This window comes from Miniopterus natalensis, chromosome 11, assembly GCF_054644295.1.
Source record: "Miniopterus natalensis isolate mMinNat1 chromosome 11, mMinNat1.hap1, whole genome shotgun sequence".
NCBI lineage: Eukaryota > Metazoa > Chordata > Mammalia > Chiroptera > Miniopteridae > Miniopterus > Miniopterus natalensis.
Window position 1 is genome coordinate 74,922,136 of NC_142091.1, and position 6,689 is coordinate 74,928,824.

The window sequence follows — 6,689 nt, forward strand, 5'->3', positions numbered from 1 at the left end:
TTAAGGAAGGAGGAAGGCCGGCTCCTGCTTCTAACGGCCTCATGGAAAGCTCTAGCCCCGGGCCAACCTCCTTGCTGCTATCCCTCCCGCGCCAGACTGGAAGCCTCCGGCCAACTTGAAGTTGACGGTGGTCTTCTCTGGCCAGGTCTGCGTGCTCCCGTGGAGCAAGCTTTTTGCTCTCGCTCATCGTCCCGATCCCCTTGTCACACTGCAGATACATGGTGGGCTGTCGGCTCGTCCCTTGGGAAGTTCCTAGGGGTGGTGTTTCCTGAGTCAAGAGTCAGGACGACTTTCTCTGGAGCATTCTGGGTGGCTGGGCAGAGGAGGTGATGGGGCCTCGGCCTTGGCATTTGGGGTGGAGGCCCTGGTTGCCGAGGTGGGGGACCCTGAGGAGGGAGCTGGCTCACGGAGGGGAAAGGGGGACTTCCACCATCTCTCCATGGTCGCTCTTGCCCCTTCATCAGAGCAGAACTGGGACAAGCCCAGTGAGCCAGCTGAGAGAATAAACTACCAAGGATCAGAATCTTCGTTCCTTCACCCCCACAATCCACAGGCACAAAATCCACCCCCTGGTCTCCAGGCCTCACCCACTGCGGTGCCCAGGCCTCGGTGGGGACCCTCGGGAGATGGGACCCACTGCTAACTCTGGCCCAGACTGGAGCTCAGCGTGGGGCAGCGAGTTGCCCTGAGACTCCGGGGAAGTCATGAGAACTTGCTGGAGAGATGGGCGTCCCCGAGAACAAAGCCGGGTGGACACGGGGATGGATCCGGAAGGTGAACTGAGCAAAGGACTTCCTTGAGTGTTGGAGCGGAACATGCAGTGGCTACCAGGCCAGGCCCAGGTCCCTCCCACTCTCCCGGTGCCATAGGGAGCCGCATGCATGCTGGTCTGAGCCCTGGCATCCTGCCACTGAGCTCTGAAGGCAGAACTGGTTGTACCAGATCTCATGCCAGCCTGACCCTGGACACAGGCTCCCACAGGGTCCGTCTCCTTACCAAGGGCCTTGAACCAGGCAAGAAAGTCCCTCGAGCCTGAAAGGCCTCAGCCCAGAGAGGGGTGGGTGGCTGTCTCCTCCTTTGTATTAGTTTCCTGTGACTTAAAACAACAGAAAACCATTCTCTCATGGTTCTGCAGGCCACACGTCCAAAATCAAAGTGTTGCAGGGCTGTGCTCCCTCTGGAGTTTCTAGGGGAGGGTCCTTCTTCATCTCCTCCAGCCTCTGGGGGCTCCAGCTTCCCTTGGCTTGTGGCCACATCCCTCCAATCTCTGCTTCCGTCTTCGCATGGCCTTCCCTCTGTGTCTCTCTGTGTCACATCCCCCTCTTCTTTCTCTTATGACACTTGTCATTGGATTTAGGGCCCACAGACTGAAGGGTCCCGGATTCAATACCGGCCAAGGGCACGAACCTCGGTTGCAGGCTCCAGCCCCGACCTTGGTCAGGGCACGTGCAGGAGGCAACCAATCAATGTGTCTCTCACAGCAGTGTTCCCCCCGCCCCCGAAAAGCAATGGAGAAAACATCCTCAGGTAAAGATTAAAAAAAAACAAACAAGCTCTCATCTCAAGATCCTTACCTTGTAATTACATCTGCAAAGACCTTTTCCCCAGTAAGGTCACATTTCAAGGGTTCTGGGGCTTAGGAAGTGGACACGTCTTTCAGGGGCTGCCATCCAACCCCCTACATCATTATTTATTTTGCGGCCCAAATGGCCCCAGGTTAGGCCAGTGGGAACATCTTCGAACTGGTTTCTGTCTCTTTATAGGTCCCTGTTGTCCTCTGAACCCCAGCCCCACGATCAGTCAGTTCTCCACGGAGCACTGGTTCCTTTCAGGGGAGCCACTCCTGGGTGTGAGGTGCGCTCAGGGCCGCTGTGGGGTGCCTTCCAGGGGACCTGGCCATCTGTATAAACACAGATTTCAATCCAGTTCCAATCCAACATCACAGGTTCACTCTAGTTTCCCCATTTCCATGTCTGTAGCTCCCTCACCAACAGTTATAATCCGTTACTAGTGCCGTGGCCCAATGCCATGGACTGGGGGTCTTCTGCACCACACGTTCATTTCTCACAGCTCTGGAGCTGGGACGTCCAGGATCAAGACACCGTTGATGCCGTGTCTGGTGAGGACCTGCTCCCCAAGTCACAGACGGTGACCTCTCCTTACGTCCTCACATGGTGGGAGGGGCAACAGGACCTGTGGGGACTCTCTTTATAAGGGCACTAATCCCATTCATGAGGGCCCCACCCTCATGACCTAGTCACCTCCCAAAGGCCCACCTCCCAAAGCCATGTCACTGGGGGCTGGGTATTCAACATAGGAATTTGGGGGATACAAACATTCAGTCTACGGCACCCCCATCGCTCATTTTGGCAGGTGGCGTCCGCTTCGAGCTGGCTCTGTCTCTTTGGACATGTTCCTGGGATCCTTAGAACACTCCCTTAGTCTCTGAAGCCACGTGAAATCCTAGGGTCAGCTTGCGCTTCTCCCGTCCCAGCCCGGGAGCCCATCACATCTCCGGAAGGCTGGTTTTCTTCCAGTGGAGAAGGGACCTCGAAAGCAAGATCCTGGCACCCGATGTGCTCATTTTCCTGGCGTATCACTGCTTCTAGGCTGCCTCAGCAGGCAAGGTAGAAAATTATGTCATAGACCTACCGCACATATTCACGTACATTTCCCAGGTAACTATATACTCCTGTATAATCTGTCAATCAAAACCCGTGCATTGGTGCAGATGCCTCCCCCTTCCCACATTTCTAACTTCCTTCCCCAATGGCAAGAGGCCCGACTCCCATTGACCTCAGCAGAGGCACTCATCCGCTCGTCTAAAATACGCCGAAGGCAGCTTCCAGGCGACAAACCCACCCCACCGCGAAAAGCCAGCCTGCTCACGGGACTGCAGGATTTAGTTGCGGCTCTTGTTTTAAAGGCAAAAATTTATATATGTTGAAACTCTCAAATCTTAAGTGTACAATTCAATTAGTCTTGACAAATTGATAAATTCATGTGACCCACCACCTATTGAGAAGCAGAGAATTTCCGTCACCCCCAGAAAGTTCTCTCCTGTCTCTTCCCACTGGCCTCTGGGAGAGGCGACCACAGGCCAGTTCTTGAACTTCATGGGATTGAAAATAATGTCTTTGGGATTCGGGCAGGTGGCTGGACGTATGGGGAGTTCACTCGTTTTTCTTGCTGAGAAGTGCACCGTTGTATGGATATGATACCACTGCAAGCAGCTAGTTATTAGTAATAGGAAAGGAGCACGGGGGGGACAGGCACATGGGCGTGTCGTTGGGCAGCTTCACCAGGAAGCTGCAACGCCCCCCCCCCCCCCCCGGGGAACCACCAGCCCATTCCCCACAGATCACTGGGGGAGGGGTCCAGCAAAGGGGGAGAGATGCACGCGCAGTGGGGTTGGGTGACTAGGGAATGCGACTGGCAGTCACACCTGGGAACAGGGACCATGGGCGGCGGTGGGCGTGGCCACTGCGAGCCCGTGAGAATGCGGGGTACACTCCCCTAAACAAAGGCCTTCGCCCTCTTGTTGCTCCAGGCCTGTGGGCCCTCTTGTTCCCGCTTTCTTGCATCGCGCGCGTTTCCTCCACAGCCGCGTGGCCCTGGGGACCCCGCGTGCAGTGACTGACGGGCTGGCCTGGGAACGTGAACGAAGGCAGCCCAGGGCTGGGCTGGATGGCGCCAGGTGGAACCGGGCTCCGGGCGCTGGCGTTTGCTTTGCCCCGTCGAGGCCCCGGCTTTACTTCTTCCCTGTCGGGACGCAAAGGGAAACGGGACCTTGGCAACTCGGGGGTTTGATTCCACAGAAATAGGCTTCCTACGGCACCTCATTCTCCCACGCGAGCCTTGGAGGTTCCTTCTCCCTGGGTATCGCAACAATTCCACGCCCACGAGCAACGCGTGGGACAAGGACCTTGCTCCACCGGCGACATCCCACGGGGAAGTACCGTGACGTGTTTATCTACTCTCGTGACGGACTTGTGCATTGCTTTCAGTTGGGGATTATTGTGACCGAAGCCCCTCTGAACGTTTGTATGCAAGAAATGGCCAGACCATCCCGCATTCCCACCCGCCGTGTGAGGGCTCTGCCTGCTCTGCTCCGCACCCCCCCGCGCCAGGTGCCGCCAGGCTTGTCGAGTCCAGCTGCCCCAGGGGGTCAGTCTTGTCAGGTCCAGCCGCCCCAGGGGATCAGTCTTGTCGGGTCCAGCCGCCCCAGGGGGCATGCGATGTTGCCACCCTGGGTTGTAATTTTCATTCCTCTGATGGCAAATGATGCTGAACATTTCCCACGTGCTGATTGTCCGCTTGTATAGCTTCCCTTGGCAAAGTGCCTTTCAAATCTTTTGCCAATTTTTAACTAAGTTTTTTGTCTTATGATTGGATACTAAACCTTCTTTATTTATTTGGAATACAAGCCATGTACATATATATTATAATAAGCAACTAAATTTTAATAAATTTGAAAAGTTAGTCAAATGGGCATATCTCTTAAAAGCCAAAAGTACTACAGCTGAGTAAAGAAAAAATAAAAATTTAAATAGCCCCAGATCTATCAGAGTGACCAAATTCATTATGAAGAACATTCACACGCACACACACACCTGACAACAACAACAAAAAACCCCAAACAAAACAAAGTCAAACCCGCCAGGCCCAGATGGCCTCACTGGCCAATGCTAGTGCGTATTTAAGGAAGAGAGAATATGTCTCATACACACTCTTCAGAAAGTAGATGAGAAAGGACTATGTCCTGACATCATGTGTCATTTAGGGGATGACAGGCTAAAAGGACAAACACAGGGGACTTCTCGGGCCTAAGACTGCTCCATATAATACCATAACCCATGTAACATTGTAACAGCGGATACACAGACAGTACAACACAGAGAGTGAAACTTGATGTAACTGCGGAATCAGGCGATAAAATGTATCGGTATTGGGTCATTAAGTGTAACAAATGTATCACCCTGATACAAGACGCTACTGGCGGGGACACCCTGGGGAGCGGGGCTGGGTACTCTCTGCACCGTCCGCTCACTTTTTCTGTAGATCTCAAACTGTTTCAAAATTTTTATTTTTAATTTGAAAAAAACAACTGAACAGAGGATTTGAATTTGCCAATTACAAATGTCGTTTGTACCCTGGGTCTCCTGAATTAGGAGACAGGGGGGAACAACCACTTCTGTTGCTGTCTTTCTAGATTTCTGTTCCAAACTCTGGGGCAGCCTAGCAGCCCGTCCCCCCTGTGGGGCCCATCTCACATCTGTACAATGGGAGGGTGTCATTCCTACGTAAAGGGTGGCTGTGGAGATTAGGGGTCGTCCACGGAGGTGCTTGATAAATGTCAGATTTTTTTCAGCCATCGTCACCTAGTTCCATTGCTCTCTTTTTGCCCTCCCCCGGGGGCCCTCTTCCTGCAGCCGGGCTCTGACACTCTGCCCAGGCCGCCTCCCCCTCAGGCTCCGAAACCCCGCTGAGCTGTCCCCACGTGGGCCCCTCGTGGCCCTCAGGCAGGCTCCCACACCCCCTGCTGGGCCGTACCCCACACGAACACGCTCTGGCATGGTGACACGCCGCTCTGAGCTGAGTTTTTTTGACGCCTGCCGAAAATTTTCGCGGGCGGTGCGTGAAGTGAGCCACCTGCCGCACCCTGCCCGCCAGGCCGGCCACCTGCACCGCACTCTAGGGCGTCTCCGCTCCTCCACCTGCATGGACACCTTCTAACTCTGCCCTACCTCGTGGCTTTCGGACTGAACTGCTGAGAATCGGAAGGGAACGACAGGGAAAGTGGGAGAGAATCCTAACTTTACGGAGCCACGTGTGTCCTGCGCTTCCATCTGCGCTCTCGAGCTGCGTCCTGAAAACGTTTGGGGCAGAGGGAGTCACTGGAAATTCTGGAGCTAACGGATGTTTCCTTCTTCCTGAAAAACTCCAGACTCGGCTCAAATATTAACACCTATCTCCCCCCTGAAGGCGGTGCTTACAATTCTTTCAATTAAAAAAAATGTACCTTCTTACTTCCCGCTGTCCCCTGCTAGCAATTCTGTCCCCTCCTCCCATTATTAAGAGTTCAGGGCACCTTCTTCCAAACTTCCCCGTTGCTCCACACCCACGGGTCTCTTTGCTGGTTTAGAAAGAACATATTGCATAGTAAAGTGGTAGACAGACTGAGGTGGCTCCCTGGTCCCACCCCCCCAATCCGAGACCTATGTAATTATGCGACCCCCCCTTGAGTGTGGGCAGGACCCCTGGTTGCCTCCTCTGCCCAGGGGAATGCTTCAAGGTGGCGGGATGCAGGTTCCTGTAAGTGATTATATTTCGTGCCATTGTGATGTCACAGCCAACGGCAGGGCAGGGAAACTCCAGGAGTGGGCCCCTCCTCTGAGGCCATGATGCAGCTGGGAAGGGTGGCGGGGTGGCGGGCACGGCCATTTGGAGCTCTGGGACTGGACCGACCACTTACGACCAGGGGCGGAATGTTTAATAGAGGGGGAGGCGGGTGCGCCCACCGGCCACCGGCCTCCGGTTTCTGCTCCTCGGTCCTGCCGCAGCTGTGGAGGAGGCGCCGGCTGGTGCGGGCGTCGGGGAGGGTGGCATGGGCAGCCGGAGGCCTCGCGTGGGGGTTGTGCCAGGGGTGAGGGCTCTTCCGCGTGGGTAACCAGGAAGGCTCCCGGGAG